At 38.3% G+C, this 19,502-nt stretch overlaps 1 long non-coding RNA gene across 2 annotated transcripts in view; it reads left to right on the top strand.

Moving 5' to 3' along the window:
* Positions 1 to 16,734, top strand: part of LOC112666037 (uncharacterized) — a 46,899-nt gene extending 30,165 nt beyond the window's left edge. For both annotated transcript variants that reach the window (XR_003140680.3, XR_004807506.2), the window contains exons 3-7: positions 10,168 to 10,238; positions 11,735 to 11,808; positions 13,344 to 13,462; positions 13,657 to 13,733; positions 15,024 to 16,734. This is a non-coding gene — a long non-coding RNA (uncharacterized LOC112666037). The remainder of the gene's footprint in view (positions 1 to 10,167; positions 10,239 to 11,734; positions 11,809 to 13,343; positions 13,463 to 13,656; positions 13,734 to 15,023) is intronic.
* The last annotated feature ends 2,768 nt before the right edge of the window (positions 16,735 to 19,502 follow it).

Below are 19,502 nucleotides of genomic sequence, written 5' to 3'. Positions count from 1 at the left end.
CCCTGACTGCCCTATTTAATCCTGCAAAGGTCTCCCTAATCTTCTTTGGGATTCCTGATTGCCCTGTTACTTTTCCCAAAGCATTTAAAAATACTATGTAACCTAATTATTACGTTATATCCCCCACTGGAATGTAAGATCCACAAAGGTAGCAATTTTTGTCTTCTTTTTCAAAATAAATACCACTTGCCTAGAATAGTGCCCTGGTACTAGTACATAGAAGGTGATAAATAAATAAATAAATAAATTAATTAATTAATTAATTAAATTTTTAACTTGTTTCTTTAAAAGATTCTACATATAAGTGAGATCTATGGTACTTGTATTTCTCTTTCTGACTTATTTCACTTAGCATAAATGCCCTCAAGATCCATCCATATTGTCAGAAAGGCAGAATTTCCTTTCTTATAGCTGAATAGTATTCCATTGTTTGTATATATGGGTGTATGTATGGATATACACCCATACATACACCCATATATACATACACACAACCATACATCCTACGTTTTCTTTATTCATTTATTCATTAATGGATACTTAGGTTGTTCCATGTTTTGACTATTGTAAATAATACTACAATCAACATGGGTGTGCAAGTATCTCTTCAACATAGTGATTTTATTTCCTTTGTATATATACCCACATGCAAAATGGCTGATTCGTATAGTAGTTCTATTTTCAATTTTTTTGAGGAACTCCAGAATTACTCACCAGCTATTTATTTATTTATTTAGATTCTATTTTTTTTTTCGAGCAGTAGATCTTTTACCTGAAACCAACCTCTCTGATCCTCCAGTGATAGGAAAATTCAGAACTCTATAGAGATTTTGTGTGGACAGTTAATTGGTTCAATTTGGGACTGTCCTGGTTAGAAAGAAAGAAAGGAGAGAGGAAGGGATAGAGGGAGGGAGGAAGGGAGAGAAGAAAGAAAGGACAGATGGAAGACAGAAAGAAAAGAAAGGAAGAAAGGAAGGAAGGAAGGAAGGAAGGAAGGAAGGAAGGAAGGAAGAAAGAAAGAAAGAAAGAAGAAAGAAAGAAAGAAAGAAAGAAAGAAAGAAAGAAAGAAAAAAGAAAAAGAAATCTTTTGTATTTGTCAAGAGAATAGTGACCACTTGCAAAATCACAGAGTAAATATGGTTCTTTGCACTGGGCCAAATAGTGGAGCTAGAGAGATTCTTATAACTCAGATAATATATTCCTCTGTTCAAAACCATCTAGTGGTTTTGTTATCTCACCATTAAGTCCAAGCTCTTATCCTGATATATGTCATAATTTGCACTTATCAGTTTGGTTAGGCTGGAACTACTTTCCCCAGGATCTTCTTCCCTAAATGGTTCTGGGTCAGATTGGCCTAAGAGGAATTTGTTTGAGATTTGGAAGGCAAGTGTGTAAGTGTCATTACTCTTGGAAGGTCTTTGCAGTCAAATATGGTAAATGACAAACATAGATGTGTTCTAGGTGGTTTTTTTTTTTTTTTTTACTGTCTTCTGCTCTATCCTAGCTCCTCATCAACAACTGTCTGAAGACCATCTTCAGATGCTTATCTATGGACACACAGAGATGGTGGCTATGCACAGTCTACAGCTTTCTGTAGACTCCTCTGTCAGCTCTTCATAGTCCCATCCCAACAGCTGGATGTGCCTGGCTCCTCCTAGATCCCCCTTGCAAGCTCTGTCTTATCCACCTTTACCAGGTCTAGTCAGTGACTCTTCTCTGATATCCAACAACCTCTTTAAGGCTGTTACTTCCCCAGCCCCTCCCACAATGTATAAAGTCTAATTCCCATAAAAAGCCCTGCTCCAAAAATCCTCATAGTGGTTTTGCCTCCCTGGCTGAATCTAAATCCCAAAGAGGTAGGACCACCCTTGGTGCTTCCTCTGCTTAAAATGTTTCTGCAGATAGTCATAGGGCTCATTTCCTTACTTCCTTTAGACTACTGTTCAAATATGAGCCTGGAATGGCATTCCTGATATAAAATAAGAACTCTTCCTCCACTCTCTGCATGGCTCTATCTCTGTTACCCTTGGTAATACCTTTTATCACTTTGCAGGTTATTTGCTACATGCCTTCCTACAAGCAATGGATACCTAGAGTAAACCTAGGCATTTAGGAGGTCCTTGGATATGTAAATACTCATATTTCTAGTTTCATTACCCTCTAACTGAAATTTAGCATTTCCTTCAACTATACAGTTGAATTTACAGACAGTAAATCCCATGGTTTAGCAGCGCTTGACTTGTTATCAACAAAAAGTCATGAATGTGTTTTACCACATTATAGTTGTCAACAATATCTGAAATATTATTTATGCTCATCACTTTGAAATTGTGGTAGTCATTAGGCTTGCAGTAAGATTACATGTGAGTGAAGCTTTCCTGTCCAGAGATGCTCACAAGACATAGCTGGCCAATTATAGAGAAGCTCTGTGCCTGGTTGGCAATCAGCCACCAAATAGTGAAATCATGGCTTCTTATATTGGTAACCCAGCCATCTCATTGCTTTCTAGTATTTCATACTTACAGTGTTAATCAATACATAGAAGGAGTTGTTTCTCTTGTTTGTTAAAATTTTATAAGACTGGACAGTCCTATTAAAAAGAAAATAATAGGTCCCAAATGGAGTCACTTATGCTAAGCCCAATGCCACCAACCTAAAGGTTAACTTAATTACAGTTTCAGCTCTCTCAAAAATGGAATCTTGAACCAGTCCATCAGGAAACACCTGATCAGCATAGGTGATCTGCCTAATAGACCCCTGCCATCTCCTAAAGGAAGTGACCTTGCAATAATCAACTTGATTTTTTTAATTTATTTATTTATTTATTTTTTTTTGCCTAGTATAACTTCCTTGTTCCTGCTCCCTTCTGCCTATAAAAGTCTTTCATTTTGTACAGCTCCTTGGAGCTCCTTTCTATCTGCTAGATGAGATACTGCTTTCTTCATGAATCATTGAATAAAACCAATAAGATCTTTAAACTTTACTTAGTTGAATTTTGTTTTTTAGCCATTCAAATGAAAATTCTTTTTTTTTTTAAGATTTTATTTATTTATTCATGAGAGACACACACACAGAGAGAGAGAGAGTCAGAGACACAGGCAGAGGGAGAAACAGGCTCCATGCAGGGAGCCTGGGTCTCCAGGATCACCCTCTGGGCTGAAGGCGGCGCTAAACCGGTGAGCCACCCGGGCTGCCCTCAAATGAAAATTCTTAATTCTTTATAAGGCTGCATGGTCTTTTTAACAAGACTAGGCATGAAGTCTGGGAATAAAGACCAGGTAAGTTTACACACAGTGGATGGCTAAGATAATTATTGAATTGTGTTACTTAATTTATTGCAGATAGACCATGCAGTAATGTGAGGTCAAGCACAGTGTTGCAAGTTACTGAATTTCAATACAATTGTTTTTCTTTGAATTCTATGTATTTTGTTTAATACATTTGAAAATACTATTTTGAGAGGGCATCCACAGTCCTTACCAAGTCTGTGCGATCTCTGGCACGAGAAGAGGTTAAAATCCTACACTAGAATGTGAACTCCAAGACAGTATAGACTTTTTCTCTTTTGTTCATTGCAATTGTTCTTTTTTTTTTTTTTTTTTTTTGCTCAGAAATCTACCACTTGGTGATACTTGATTAATTTCAAGAGTAACCTAAGGCCAGATAGAACTCTGTTATTAATATCCTCTCCACACCTTGATATATATCCCTTTGCTTTTCCTGAGGGCAGCCCTTCCCTTTATTCACTATTGGTGGCATATTCACCAAAGAAATTGCATCCTTTGCTAGTCACTGGAAACAACATTGCTGAAGATCCTGCCAACAGGTAAGGTCTTTTCAGGACACAATGCTAGACCTTCAAGACAGCCCTATTAAAAAACAAAAAAAAACAAACAACAAAAAAAACTAGAACAAAATACTCTACAACAAGAAAGAAACCCAGTAATAACTTGTATTTTGGGGATTTCCATTTTGCTTTTTTTCCTCCCATGAAAGAAGCATAACATTGTATTCTAAATTGGCATTTTCTCTGTTTTAAGAACATTGACTCAAACTACCTTCTGTAATATAGATCTCAAAAATTCCGAGATGACAAAATTTTCTCTGCTGAAGACCCCTGGAACCAGAAGAAAGCTCTCAGGGCCCATAATGCTCTACTATTTGGATAAGAAACTCTTGAACACTTCTCACATTAAGAGAAGAAGCCCTGGGAAAAAAACTGCAGTTTTTAGCACTGTGGTTCATTTTAATGAATGCAACCAAGACACACTAGTCAAATAGCACAGCTACAACATGGCCTAAGTAGTAATCCCATCACTACTCCCTCTGTATGCAAACTTTCTAAGGTACTTCCAAACCTGCTTCCTCATTTGACTTCCCAACATCCAAAAAGACATGGACTGAGAAGTTCCAAACAGATTAGAAGAACCTAGTTATGGAACCACTTTCTAACATAAGTGTAAGAATATATACATAAGAATACATAAGAATAAACTCAAAATGGATTAAGGAACTAAATAAGAGACCTGAAACCCTAAAAATCCTAGAAAAGAGCATAGGTTGTAGTTTCTCTGATATCAGCCATAGCACCATTTTTCTAGATATGTCTCCTGAGGCAAGGGAAACAAGCAAAAATAAACTATTGGGAATACATCAGAAGAAAAAGCTTCTTCACAGCAAAGGAAACCACCAGCAAAACTAAAAGATAACATATTGAATGGGAAAAGACATTTGCAAATGATGTATCTGATAAAGGTTAATATCCAAAATATATAAGGAACTTACACCACTCAGCACCATAAAAGCAAACAATCCAATTAAAAATGGGCAAAAGATATGACAGATATTTCTCCAAAGACATGCAGATGGCCAATAGAAGAGATGCTCAGCATTACTCATCATCAGTGAGAGGCAAATCAAAACCATAAAGAAATACCTCACACCTGTCAAAATGGCTAAAATAAAAAACACAAGAAACATCAAGTGTTGGTGAGGATATGGAGAAAAGAAGGAAACCTTGTACACTATTGGTGAGAATGCAAACTGGTGTGGCCACTGTAGAAACAGTGTGGAGGTTCCTCAAAAAATAAAAAATGGAACTACTATATAATCCAGTAACTGCACTACTGGATATTTACCCAAAGAACACACACACGAAAAAATAATTCAAAAAGATATATATAGTCTTATGTTTATCACAGCATTATTTATAATAGCCAAACTATGGAAGCAGCCCAAGTATCCAACAATAGATGAATGGATAAAGAAGATATGGCATATATACATATGCTATGGAATATTACTCAGTGATAAAAGAATGAAATCTTGCCATTTGCAATAACATGGAAGGTTCTAGAGGGTATAATGCTAAGTGAAATAAGTCATTCAGAGAAAGACAAATATTATATGTTTTCACTCAGATGTGGAATTTAAGAAATAAAACAAATGAAGAGAAAAAGAGACAAATGACAAAACAGATTGTTAAATATGAGAGAACAAACTGGTGGTGGCCAAAGGGGAGCTGAGTAGGGGAATGGGTGAAATAGGTGAAAGGTTTAAGAGTATCATGATGAAAATGGGGTGATCTATGGAAGTGTTGAATCACTCAATTGTACACCTGAAACTAATATAACACTGTATGTTAACTAGAATTAAAATAAAAATTATAAAGTACCAAAAAGTTTCTTTTAATTAAAAAATTTAAAAAATGTTACTTTTAAGTAAAAGTAATAATTACTTTTAAAAGTAAAACTAGAGCAGCCCCAGTGCCTCAGTGGTTTAGTGCTGCCTTCAGCCCAGGGTGTGATCCTGGAGACCTGGGATGAGTCCCACGTCGGGTTCCCTGCATGGAGCCTGCTTCTCCCTCTGCCTGTGTCTCTGCCTCTCTCTCTCTCTCTCTATGTCTCTCATGAATAAATAAATAAAATCTTTAAAAAAATTTAAAAAATTTTTAAAAAGTAAAACTAAACTTTATTTCTTTGTTGATTTTGTGTAGACAAAGAGAATGGAAATTAATGCTTTCCTATGTCTGTCTATAATAAGAAAGGATACATTAAATTGGAAAAGAACCCAGTTGCAGAACCCCAGTTTCCTATGATGGAACAAAATGATGAGAAAGGGACTCTTCTAAGAGAATTACATTAAATCTGATTAATATCTGATTAGTAGTACTCTCATACCTGAGGATCGTAGGAAAGCTAAGGTATATTAAACGATCTATATTTTCTTATAAATATTTTGAGAAGAGAGAACTAACATTTACTAATTTTTAAATTACTCCTAGACAGTGTGTTTGTTGCTATATAAATAACCTGTTTGAATTTCCCCACCTATCCTAAGAGGTCAATATTAGTGGTACTGAAGCCTAGGAGAGTTAGGTGTCAACAAGGTCACACTCTTTCCATCATAATGTGCTCCTCTAGAGCTCACAGAATTTCCCAGACTTCCTATCTCATACAGTCTTCATGATTCTATTATTTATTTAGGGTGGCTTAAAAGATTATATACATGTATTTAAATGGGAAATTTTGCATTGTTGCTGGTATTAACTTGTGATAGGTTGTGATAGATTGAGGGTAACTGTACCACTTGTGATAGGTTGAGGGTAACTGTTAAAGTAAATGCAATGGAAACAGGATAGGATTAGCACATTTTAGCCAATGCTGGTTGTCAGTAGAAGTTCCTTTGTTTTTTTTAAGTTTTAATTTTTAAAAAAGTTTTTATTTAAGTAATCTCTACACCCTATTTGGGGCTCAAACTCACAACACAGAGATAGAGAGTTGCATGCTCCTTCAACGGAACTAGCCAGACACCAAGTTTTCACTAAAAAGTTCCGAGCCTGAAGTTGACCCTGCTAATCAGAGAGCTAACAAGTCCTGGAGATAAGGCATAATAAGCCATAATTAATGTATTAGTTTGCTAAGGCTGCTATACACAGTATCAAAGCCTAGATGGCTTAAATAACAGAAATTTAATTTCTCACAATTCTGGAAGCAAGAAGTCCAAGACCAGGGTGTTGGTGGGGATGTTTGCTTCTGAGGCCTATGGTGGCTTGTTGATGGCCATCTTCTCCCTGTATTCTTACAGATCTTCCCTCTGTAATGTGTGTATCCAAACCTTGTCTTTGACAAGGACACCAGTCATACTAGATTAGGGCCCACTCTAATGACTTTGTTTTAACTTAATTACCTCTTTGAAGACCCTATTTCCAAATTCAGTCACATTCTGAGGTACTGGTGGGGGTAGGAGTTTGAATTATGAATTTTGGAGGGACACTATTCAGCCCAGAGCAATTAGGACCAAAATGAGACCTTTTTCTTGGATTGCACGGGTTGAAACAACAGTGAAAAGAACTTTCTCATTATGTGATTCAATGTTATTTATTATCATGACCCAGAATCATCTAAAATCGTCTCCTGAACCACTGGAGGTTCTTGCCCACGCATGGAAAACATTATACGCTGTACTCTATTGCAGATATCTTTGTCAGATGCTGTGGGCAGATCCCCCTGGCCCATGCTGGATGACACCTGACGTTTTTGTAGAGTTTCCTTGCACACAGCTGGCTTCTGAACTTAGGTTGAGGGCTTTAATGGCCCACAGGAGCCTGCTTGACTGGCTTGCAGGAGGAGGTATGGGCCTGAGTGCAAGTTCATATCCCTAGGAATGTGGAGGTGGTGGATATTCCTGCTCTTTTATGACTTGTAGGGCCAATTTCAAGGCAATTCTACACAGTCCCTTAAAGAGCCTCCTGCAAAACTGAGCCCCAGTACCCAGAGCAGCAAACCTGCTCATTCACATGCCATGATTACCATTCCTCTCCTCTCTGTTTCATTCCTCTATGTCCTCACTGTGCTGCCTGGGATTTCTGCCCCAAATTAACTACTTTCACGTAAATCATTTTCTTAGGGTCTGCTTTTGGAGAATGCAACCAAAAAAGCATATATATGGTTTGCCATCTAAAAAGGAATAAAGAAATAACACAAAACAAAGCTATCTACTTGCTCTCATTTCTGGATAATCAACCCAAATCCTACATTACTTTTTCTTAGAGCAATGATGTCAAATGCAGATGTAGAAATAGGCATGGAGATTGAAACTCCAGTAACCAAAAGTCTTGAACTCAAGTCTTGATCACCTTCTTTGGTGACTCAATCTCCCTTCTTGCTCTGAGAAATTGAAATGTTATGTTTAGCATGGCCTTAGAAACCATAGTGGGTGTGCTGAAGTTATCTTTTCTTTCTGGTCTTTGGACAATTTGGGAGATAATTTGATTACACCTTAACTTCCTCATATTGACTAGACTGGCTGGAAGTAGATTTTCTGATGATAAATATAAAAGAAACCCTTTTGCCAGGAAAGACAGAATAATCTGATTGATCATTTTACCTAAAACCAAAGGGGTTTGCTGAGGATGTGTAGAGTTGACTTCAGAGCACAATGTAAACAGAATTTCCTTCATGGTGTCAGAACGTTCTCTGCAGAAGTTATGTACAATGTCTTTCTAGATCCACAAATAAAGCAACAAACCATATGAAGTCATCTAGGTTTCTTTTCTTTTCTTTTTTTTTTTTTAAAGATTTCATCTATTCATTAATGAGAGACACACATACACACACACACACACACACACACACACACACAGAGGCAGAGACACAAGCAGGCTCCATGCAGGGATGCCTGACGATCCTAGGTCTCCAGGATCAGGCCCTGGGCTAAAGGCAGCGCTCAACTGCTGAGCCACCCGGGCTGCACCAAGGTTTCTGATTCCCATAGAGCTTTAAAATAAAGTGTCAATAAGAAAGGATAGAGAACGATATATTGAATGCCACTTACAGTATAAATTTATCTTAACAATGCCACAGCTTCCTTCTCCTTTCAAAGAAATAAAACAACACAAATGTGTCCGCAACTCTCTACTACATCTCTTTATTCCAATTCCAACACACAGATAGATTTTGTTTTTATCTTGGATTTTGTTATCATCCCCAAGGATGTCTTACTATTTTTACTACACGTGCAGTATCATGAACTATATAATATTGTTTTACATATTCTTAAACTTTCTGTAAGTGGATCATTCTGTTTGCATCATTTTACAACTTGACTTTTTTATATCCATTATCATGTTTTAGGGATTTATCTATGTTTATATATGTAATTTAGCTCACTCTTTTTAACTGCTTTAAAACATTCCACTGTACAAATAAGCCACAATTTGTTTTTCCACTTCCCAGCTGATAAACATTTAGGTTATTTCCAATGTTTTTCTATAACACATAATGGCTTTACAAATATTCCTGGACTTGGTTCTTTGTGCATATGGGCAGAAGTCTCTTGTAAGATATATGCCCAGGAGTGGAAATGCTGGGTTATATATGACGTGTTGCTTCAACTTTATTAAAGACTGCCAAATTGCTCTGTAAGGATTAATTTATAATCCCATCAGCATGTGCAAAATTTCTTTCCCCCACACTCTCAACCCACATTTAATATTGACAGACTAAAATTTTTTGCCAACCTGAGGTCTGTGAAAAGTATTTCATTCTGGTTTTAGTTTGCATCTTCCAAATTACTAGTGATGGGAAGGGGTTATTTATACCTCTTAGATACCAATCTTTTGTGGTTTATATGCATCACATATACTTTCTCCCAAGTGAGTGAATTTCTTTGCACCTTACTTTTGAATGGAAGGTCTGGATTTTAATGTAGTCAATTTTATCAGTCTTTTTCTTTACACTTGGTGCTTTTTATGTACCATCTAAGAAATCCTTTCACTAAGGTCATTCAGACATCCTCCTACATTAATTCTAAACATTTTATATTTTTACCTACACAATTAAGTCTAGAATCCACTTGGAATTAGCATAGAGAAGAGCTCTGATTTAATATTTTTCATTACAGGTACTCAAATGTCCCAGCATTAGTTATTGAGAAGACAATTATTTTCCTGCTGCTCTGCAAAACCACTATTATCATAAACCAAGTATTCAGAAGTACATGAAGATAGTTCTTGTTCTCTAGTCCATTTTGTTGGTCTACCCATCTGTGTACTACTTCCACAACATTTTCATTGCTATAGATTTATAATGTTGACATACACCAGGGCAAATATTTTCCTCTGCATTCTGCTTTACTCTTAATCATGATTGCTTTGGCTTTTTATAGCTGTTTCCTCTTCTACATGAATCTGAGGACCAGCTTGGGTAGTTCCATGAACAGTCCGGCCTGTTAAAATGGTAATTATGTTTTTTGAATTTATGGATTAATTTAGGAATAATTAATACTTTTACGACATCAAGTTTTCTATCCATATCTCTATTTATTTTATTTTTTAAAGGCATTTCAACAACATTTTATTTTTTAAAAGATTTTATTTATTTATTCATGAGAGACACAGAGAGAGGCAAAGACACAGGCAGAGAAAGAAGCAGGCTTCCTGTGGGGATCCTGATGTGGGACTCCATCCCAGGACCCCAGGATCATGATCTGAGTCAAAGACAGATGCTCAATCAGTGAGCCACCCAGGTGCCCCAATAACATTTTATAATTGCTTTTATGTAGATGTTACATTTTTCAGGTTCCTCCCAAAGGAAGGCTAAATAGATTCCACATCTTGATAGGAAGTATCAAGGTTATAGAAGAGTATATGAGACCAGAAACATGCTGTGGCCATTTTGGAAAATACACTTTGCCACAATCTGCCCTCTGGCTACTGTAATTTATATCCCTCTCATATTCAAAGCAGTTTACTCCCTCCTCAAGAACTACAAATTCTACTTCCATTATGGCTTCAATTTCAGGCTCACAGTTTAAGACTTTGCCCTCTAAATCACACTTATATGCAGCTGAGGCTTTTTGGGTTTGGTTCCTCAAGTAGGGCTTCTAGGGACAGTTGCTATTGATCTTGAGTCTTGTGAACTTGAGAAACAATTGGGCTACAACATATATATGGAACATATACTGATGGGACAGGTATACAGTAACTGCTATAGATCCTTCTCTTTCAAAAGGGGGGAAATGAGAAGCACACAGGAATCCATGCTAATTTTGAAATCCAGTAGGGTACACGTTGCCATGTACTTGACTAAGTGCAGTACTTAGTCTGACAATTGTGCACCGTGGCTCTTGCTTGTACTCTCCAAGTCTTCTTTCCTTTTCTATTAATAATGGCCCATGTGACAGCTGAACAGTTTTCTCAGTCTACTTTCTGCATGTAAAATGTTAACTAAACTTCCCTTTCCAGCCAAGCTGATATAATTATTTTAAAAACCTTGTGAGTTTCTTATGAATCTGTGCATTATGAATACATTCCATTAGACAAAAGCTACACCCACCAGTCTTGTCAAATAAGCCCTTTTCTACCTTGAGCTTGCTGTAAAATTTCTAATGAGCACTCTTCAGGTTGTTTGTTCTATTGGTTTACAGAGGATCTGGGGAGCATTCCTGAAAGATCGCCAGAGGGTCTTTTGGGTGAGCAAAGCAGTTCTTGAGGCACTGCCTTGGGTCTTTCTGAGGTTCTAACAAAGGGTCTAACTATCCAGTCCTGGTTTTAATATTTGCTCCGAGGCTATTTCAAAATTTGAAACTACTGAGAAGGCTGGGAATTAGAAATCATTTTATTCTTGAACACATCAAGTCCTGGCTCCTTTATATTTCTTCTCAATGTTACTTGAAATGTGAATAATTCCTTTTTTCTTCAAGGTCATCTTTTTGCTTTCTCATTTTATCACAGATGATAGGAAGAAGCCAGAAGACACTTTCAAGATGCTGCCTGAAATCTCCTTAACTAGATCGTCCAATTAGTTGGTACGTCATCAGCTTCCACATTGCTTCAGGAACGGGATTCCTAAACTTTGTCTCATGACATAACAAGGACTTCTTTCAGTTTCTGAAAATATTTTTCTTACCTTCCTTTAAACCTTCACAGATAGCTTCATAGGGTTATCAGGCATTCTTTAGTGGTCTCTTCAAGATCCTTTAGGCTTTCACTAACACTCTCCTGAAGGTTTTTACAATTTCTGCCCTCTACCTTGTTCCAAAGTCATTTCCACATATTTTAGATTTTTTGTTGCCACTGCATCTCACTTTTGGCACCAAAAATATACTCTCATGTTAAGCTATATAACAAATTACTCCAAAAAATAGTGGCATAATTAGCCAATTATTTTGCTCATGAATCTGTGACATGGGTTGGTTTTGGCAGGAATAGTTCTTGTTTATTCCACTTGACATCAGCTGGGGCAGCTTGAAGGCTGTGGCTGGAATCACCTGATGGCTGATTCACTCCCATATCTGGTGACGGATGTTGGCTATTGGCTGAGACCTCAGTTTGACTGTGGAATGAAATACATTCCACAATGTATACAATACTTTATATATTTATATAAAAAATATATATAAAAAAAATATATATATATTCTTATAATATAAATTCTTATATTTCTTATATAAGAATTTCTTATAAAATTCTTCTTTATAAAACGGGAGGTGAGTTCCAAGGGCAAATATCCCAAGAAAAGGAGAGCATCAGAAGAAAGCTGTATGACCTTTTAAAATTGAGTTTTGGAAATCCCCAGAATTATTTCTCCTGTGGCTGAGGCAGTCACAAGTCCCATCAAAAGCAGAAAAAAACAGATTCTCCCTGTTGATGAACAGTTGCAAATTTCTGGAAGATCATATGGGGAATCCTGGTGTGCCCTTTTTATGGAAAACACATTTTACTTTAGTTACTATTTTATATAGAGTTGTTAGGCAGGCTTCTCTCAAGGTGACATTTGAACACATATCCATGAAAATGAGGCAGTCATGTTTATGCTTGGGAAAGAGCAGTGGAAACAAGTGCAAAGACCCTGACGCAGGTTATGATTGATGTATTTGAATCAGTTTGGCTGAGAACAGATGAGCAAAAAAAAAAGTGTTAAGTTCAGAGAAATAACCAGGGGCTTATTATTTAGGGTCTTGGGTCTTGTAGGCCATTGGAAAGATTCTAGCTTTTACTCCAAGCCATGAGAAAGGTGTGAATTAACAGAAGGGAGACATTATTGGCCTTAGGCTTTAAAAGGATCACTTATTGAGATACGATGTGCATGAGTTTGTATTATATTTGTTATCACTGTGAAGATGAGCCATATAGAGATAAATAGGAATGAAGTTTATTGCTACACACCCAGAGAACTCAATTATATTTAAGCCAAGAAGGTAAGTTATAAATCTTAGACTCTTGTTAATGTCTTTCTAAAATCTGTATTTGGTTTAAAGTTGAATTTGTACCTTTTAGGCATCACTAATAAAATTTAGCACTCTCTAAAACCAAGTGTTTTCTAATTTTGAAACTTTTTTAGGTATGGGGTGACAAGTATGCCGGATATCTCTTCTTTGTCCTCTAGATCCATTACCAGTTTCTATTGTGTTGTCTGCTTCAAGAGCTGACCTCAATGTCTCTTGGACCTCTGACTTCAAGGTAGGTATAGCCAATGAAAAGTTCTAGCAGGAGAAAGGGAGGAAGGGAAGTGAGGTCAGGATATTAATTCTTGTAGTCCATTTTGACAGCTCCTTAATTGTATCTTAATATAAGGTCACAGCTTCTCTCAAAGGAGCTGTTCTATGAGACTCTTTTTTCAGTCCTGGTCACTTCTATCTCTCTCTCCCCTGCAGGCTAACGTGGTGGACTTCACTCCTGCTAGTCCTCCATTGATGCACTCTTCTCTTTGGTTCTCCATACCCACACCACTGTAAGTAGATCCTTTGCAAATAAACCCTTCCCAAATAATCTTTATTTTGCATGTGCCATCTGTTCTTTTTGGGACCCTGGGATGATATAGCAATTCTTAAGCTTTAAAAATTAAAACTAGGGCTCTTATGTATTTAATTTTGACTTACCTCTCTCCTTTCTTTTTGTCATTTCTTCTTTTGTTTCCTCCTAACCCTAAAACAATGGGAGTAGAGGAATATGTCAGACATGCTCAGAATTTGAAGAGGCAGTTTATTGAAGAGTACAACTCTTCAAACTTGGATGTAATATAAGCAAATACATATCCACTTATAGGTGTCTGGGCATCAAAATCCATGTGAAATTGGCACATTTATTTTTCCTATGTTAATGGGGAGAGGGTAGTGGTGACCTCTTATGTCCTACCACCTCTATTCCTCATTCCCACCAACTAAACCTTTTAAACTATATTGCCACTTACGGACATTTTATGAGGACATTGAATAGAGGGCTAAAAGAAGTGAGCCACACTTACATCTGAGGAAAAAAGCTCTAAAAACATGTATAAAAGCTCTGAGGTAGGGACTTGGGAGGCCAGAGCTTCATAAACCCTAAACATCCTAACTCTTACAATTGAACTTAACATTAGTACATTTTCTCACTTGGTTCTTAGGCCATTGTATTTCTCTCTTGGTTTGCCGATCTTCTTCTCTACTGTCTTTGACTTTTTCCAGAGAAGAGAATTAAACAGAGGATCAAATAGTCAAGATTTCAAACACATGGTGCATTTTTTCTTTTCTTTTCTTTTTTCTTTGGAAATTATTGTACATTATTTCTTGACTGAATGGGCTTACTTGGACAAAGCCCAATAGTGGTCTGAGTAACTCCTTAGTCAACAATTGTTGAAGGACTGGCTATATCTTTCCTAAAAGAGGCCAATTCTGCATTTGGCTTAAAATGGCATTTGGCTTTCGGGCTCTGAGATAGCTTCTTATTCCCCTATGAAAGGCCCACGAAACCTGAGAAAAATACAAAAACGTAAACAATAATAGAAAGCCTAATGGAAATAATTGTCCCAGTGGAGTTGGACCAAGAAAAATCCAGGCAAGATTTCCTTCATGGCAAACTCAAGCTGGTGATGTACCAGAGCGGGCCAGAACAAAGGAGGGATGGCGAGTTGCTGAGAGCTTATCTTTGCTGTGCTACAAGTTAAGAGCAATGTTCCAATGACACCGCCTATATAACAAATTACCTCTAAAGTTAGTGGTTTCAAACAATGGAAATCATGTTTTATCTCTTGCAATTTTTGTAGGTCAGGAATTCAGACGAGGCACAGCTTGGCTCTGCTCCATAAGTTCTTCGAACCCCAACAGGATGACTGGAAGCCTGAGGCTGGGATCTTCTAATGGCCCATTCACTCACATGTTCAGTGGGTGATGCTGGCTCTTGGACTGGGCCCTCATTGGGATTGCCAGGCAGAGCATCACATAGGCCTCTCTATGTGGCATGGGCTTCCTTAAAATATGGTGGCCGGATTCTAAGGGGAAATGTTCCATGAGAGAAGGAGCTATGCAAAAGTTGTATTGACTTTTTTAATCTGGCTTTGAAAATCACTCAGTGCTACTTCCAGCACACTGTACTGGTCAAGACAGTTACAAGGGTTCAATTAGGTTCAAAGAGAGCAACACAGATCCCCACTGTTTGATGGAGGAGTACTACCATGTAAGATGCCAGGTGGGATGAGATATAATTGGTGCTGCCATCTTTGGAAAATACAATCTGCCAAGATGGGGGCTGTCAGGTGAGATGGCCTCGGTCAGAACTCATACTGTGCTACTTCCTAACCATATGACCCAGGGCTTGTAAGTCACTTGACTTCTCTGTACTGTACTTCCCTCATAGGGTTGGTGTGAAGATTCAGTGAGTTATATGATAAGCAATGAGGATAGTACTTGGCACATATTTAGTCCTAAAAAATGTTAGGTCTTACCATATAATGTAACAGGAAGGGTGCTCTGTCCTTGCCATTTATTTCCATCTTCCTATTCTCTAGGTGAAAGGGAGTGTCTTTTAGCACAAAACAAGTTAAATTACACCATGAGAGATGGCTCATAGTGGCACAGAGAGGTGGGAGTTGTTAGTCTGCTACATTTTCTTTCCTTAAAGAATCTGAAACCCTTAGCCTGGTCCTTGGAGACCTACAGGAAACTGCTCACTGCAGGAAAAATACGATCTGCTACAGATAACGGCTCCCAAGTTAGATGGCCATGCTCTGCCAGTTACTAAGTGTCTGATGGTAGAAGCTTGCAGGATAGAAGAAGCAACTGAGACCCCTTGAGTGGGAAGATAGATGAAAGGAGGAAAAAAAGAAAAAAAGGAAGAATTCTCCCATTTCGGAACCTAATTTTATATGTCTCCAAAGGTAACATAATGTGTTCATAATGCCCGACTAATGAGAATGGGTTTTTATGGACACAAAGGTTGTACTTGCATGCTTTCTAGACATCATGGACATAGGGAAGTTGCTGCTCTACCTCTCTATTCACAGGAAAAGCCACCAAAATATTAACACTGGTGCATTAAAAGTGATTCTTGTTTTATTTTTAAAAAATCTTTTCCAAATCTTCTACTATTTCATAATTCAAATAAATACTAGGGGGAAAATGTCCTCCTGATACACAGCAGCTGTGCTTGCACATCACTAATGCCTCTTAGTATCAGTTACCAACACACGGACATCAGCATTTCAATGGAAAGAAATGGGCCAAATCATCCTCTGCAGCTTCCTTTTCTTAAGAGAGAGAAGAATTTGACAAGTTTCTTCTGAACCTAATTCTGCAGAATCACCAAGATGCAGTGATTTACAGAATGGAAAAGACGTCACTTTCATGGCCAGAGTGGAGTGACCTTAGTGCCCCCCAAAGCCCCTCCAGTTTTTCCTGTTGACATTTGCTGCAGAACACAATGAATTTTCCAGTGACCCAGCTCCCTGTGCCTTGAACAAGATTTCAATAGAAACCACCGTAGCCCATAAAAAATACAGGGGTGGGAGCGGGTCATATGAAAGATCGCAGAACGCAGCCAAGCTGCACCTCACCCCTCCCCTCTACAGCTAACAGCACACCCAGAGGTCCTTAGGGAGGGGTGAGTACAATAAGAAAACACCTGTGAATTCCTTGCAGAACTCCCCCGATGGCTACATTCCACCCTTTCCTCTTTTATAAAAGATTCCATTTGCTCCATCTCTGACCCCAGGGCATGGACAAATGGATGGAGGCCTGGTGTGGCTTCTCTGCTTTTGGCTGTGTTCCCCGCACCAATTAATCACTGGACCTCAGCCTGACAGGCTCAGCTCTCTGCTGCTGCTCATCCTCTGGCTGTTCTGGTAATTACTCCAAAGCCTTCCCCAGATGCAAAAATTTCTCAATGTTTTTTCTTCCCCACCTCTCCAACTCATGTGCTGGCTACTGCACAGAGAGTGGCCATGGCCTCCTCTTATTTTACCATCTGGAGTCAGTAAGGAACCCTGAGCATCCAGTTTGAGTTCAGGCTGTGTTACCTACTAGCTTTACCACCTTGGACTTGTCACTTCCCTATCCCCTATCCTTCCTCAACCCTGGAAAGAAGATAATAGTAACTAATAAGTAGCAACCTTGCCATCTTCAAGGAATCATTGTGATAATCTGATCAGGGGTGATTCTTAACTCTTCCTCATTTTTTTTTGCCAAAGATCTTTTTGGCAGTCTGGGAAGCCACAGATCCTTTTTTAGAATTGTGTTTTTAATGCATAGCATACTTAGGATTGCAAAAGACAACCAAGCATATTGAAATACAATGACTGGATTATTAAAATCAATTGATATAAAAATAAATGTCTCTAGCAATACCTTAAATAACAAGATTTAGCAGTTAGTCTGAGGACTGTATGATTTCTAACTAGTATGGAAGCTAAATGATATGTTCAGATATCTATAACAGCAGTGATGTGATATGAAAATATTTGTGACTTCATTTCATGATAAAGTCACAGGTACCTTTTGGACTGTGGTTTGTTGCTTGTATTCATAATTGATGGAAATGCTAAATTCTAGTTAGAAATTTTTAAAAATATTTTATTTATTTATTCATGAGAGACAGAGAGAGAGAGAGAGAGAGGCAGAGACATAGGCACAGGGAGCCTGATGTGGGACTCGATCTCATACCCCAGATCATGTTCTGAGCCAAAGGCAGACGCTCAACCGCTGACCACCCAGGTGCCCCTCTAGGGAGAATTTAATGAAAAAATGTTTTCCCCTTCAAGTTCATAGTGCTCTGAAATCTGTTCATGTTTTCTTGAGGGGACATGGACATCATGTCAAGAAATTCTAATACAAATAAATGAGATAATGTATGTGAAAATGCTTCATAAACTGTGGGATTTGATGCATGTGAAAGATGGAGAAAGACAACCCCTGCCCCCCCAAAAAATCCCATCAGGTTCAAGTTTTCCTGAGTCTTTGTATTTCTTCTATGTTGGCTTCCTTCAAGAATTTTTTTTTAAAGATTTTATTTATTTATTCATGAGACAGAGAGAGAGACAGAGAGACAGAGAGACAGAGAGAGAGGCAGAGACACAGGCAGAGGGAGAAGCAGGATCCATGCAGGGAGCCTGACATGGGACTCCATCCTGGGTCTCTAGGACCATGCCCTGGGCTGAAGGCAGCGCTAAACCGCTGAGCCACCGGGGCTACCCTCAATAATTTTTTAGAGGTTGGTTGGGGGAGAATGATCTTTACAACACGTGTCATTAATATACACCTGAGGACTGAGGCATCATGTATAGAGTTAGTACATTATATTCGTTATCCTCAGGTTAAGCAAGTGTGTCTCTAGCTATGGTCCCTAACACATCTATTAGAATGGCCTAGGCTGGGGAGAGGGTAGGCAGTTTACATTTTAAAGACAGAGCTTTTGAGACCCTGCCCTGTCCTAGTGAATCAGAAGTAGCCCCAAGTGACCTGTTTTTTTCTCCCTCCTCCTCCTTCACCTCCTTCTCCTCCTTTTTAATGCATACTGGATGATTCTAATACACACTCAATTCTGAGAACCTTTTGATTAAGGGAAATTGCATCTATTATTATCATTCTTACTTGGAGAACCAGAGCTGTTGTTGGGACAGAGGATGGAAAGATAACTTTCTAGAAATTTTTCAGCTTGATTACTACTTGAGCCAACATCAAATAACCAGAATCCATGCTCCAATGGTATCCCATAATCTTTTCCTCAAGTATCTACCCCAATTATGATGGTTGGAAAATAAACATCTCCACTCAAGGTGGAAACCCAATTCCACCATCAGCTTGGCACTGCTGGGATGCTTAGAAGAGTCAAGGGGTGAAAAAAAAAAAACCCTCATACATAGGTATGCAAGTCACCAAAAGTCTGTGTCCAGCATTTTATCACAGATATATTTTGGAGTATTAGGAGATGCCCCAAGCCTGAGATATGCTAGATGCTGAGTGTTGCTTGCAGGAAAGTAAAGAGGGCCAAGGGTAGAGGGAGTCAGACCTTACCATAAGAAGCCTTATTTCATTTTGGTCACCCTGTCCTAGACACAAAGAGCCCAACCCAGGGACTCTGACATACCAGTACTCAGGGCTTGCTGATGCTTTCCTGGTCTCTGAGGCAGGGCGGATGGAACAGAAAAGAGGAGCATTGAAGGTGGTGCGATCCCTACAGAGGAGCTGCCTGGCTTGTTCTGTGAAAGTATTTTTTTCTCTACTCAAGAGCTTGATGGGGGATGAAGAAGAGA

Source organism: Canis lupus, chromosome 20, assembly GCF_003254725.2.
Source record: "Canis lupus dingo isolate Sandy chromosome 20, ASM325472v2, whole genome shotgun sequence".
NCBI lineage: Eukaryota > Metazoa > Chordata > Mammalia > Carnivora > Canidae > Canis > Canis lupus.
The sequence above is the reverse complement of the archived record's forward strand: the minus strand, read 5'-3'. Positions and strand labels throughout refer to the sequence as shown.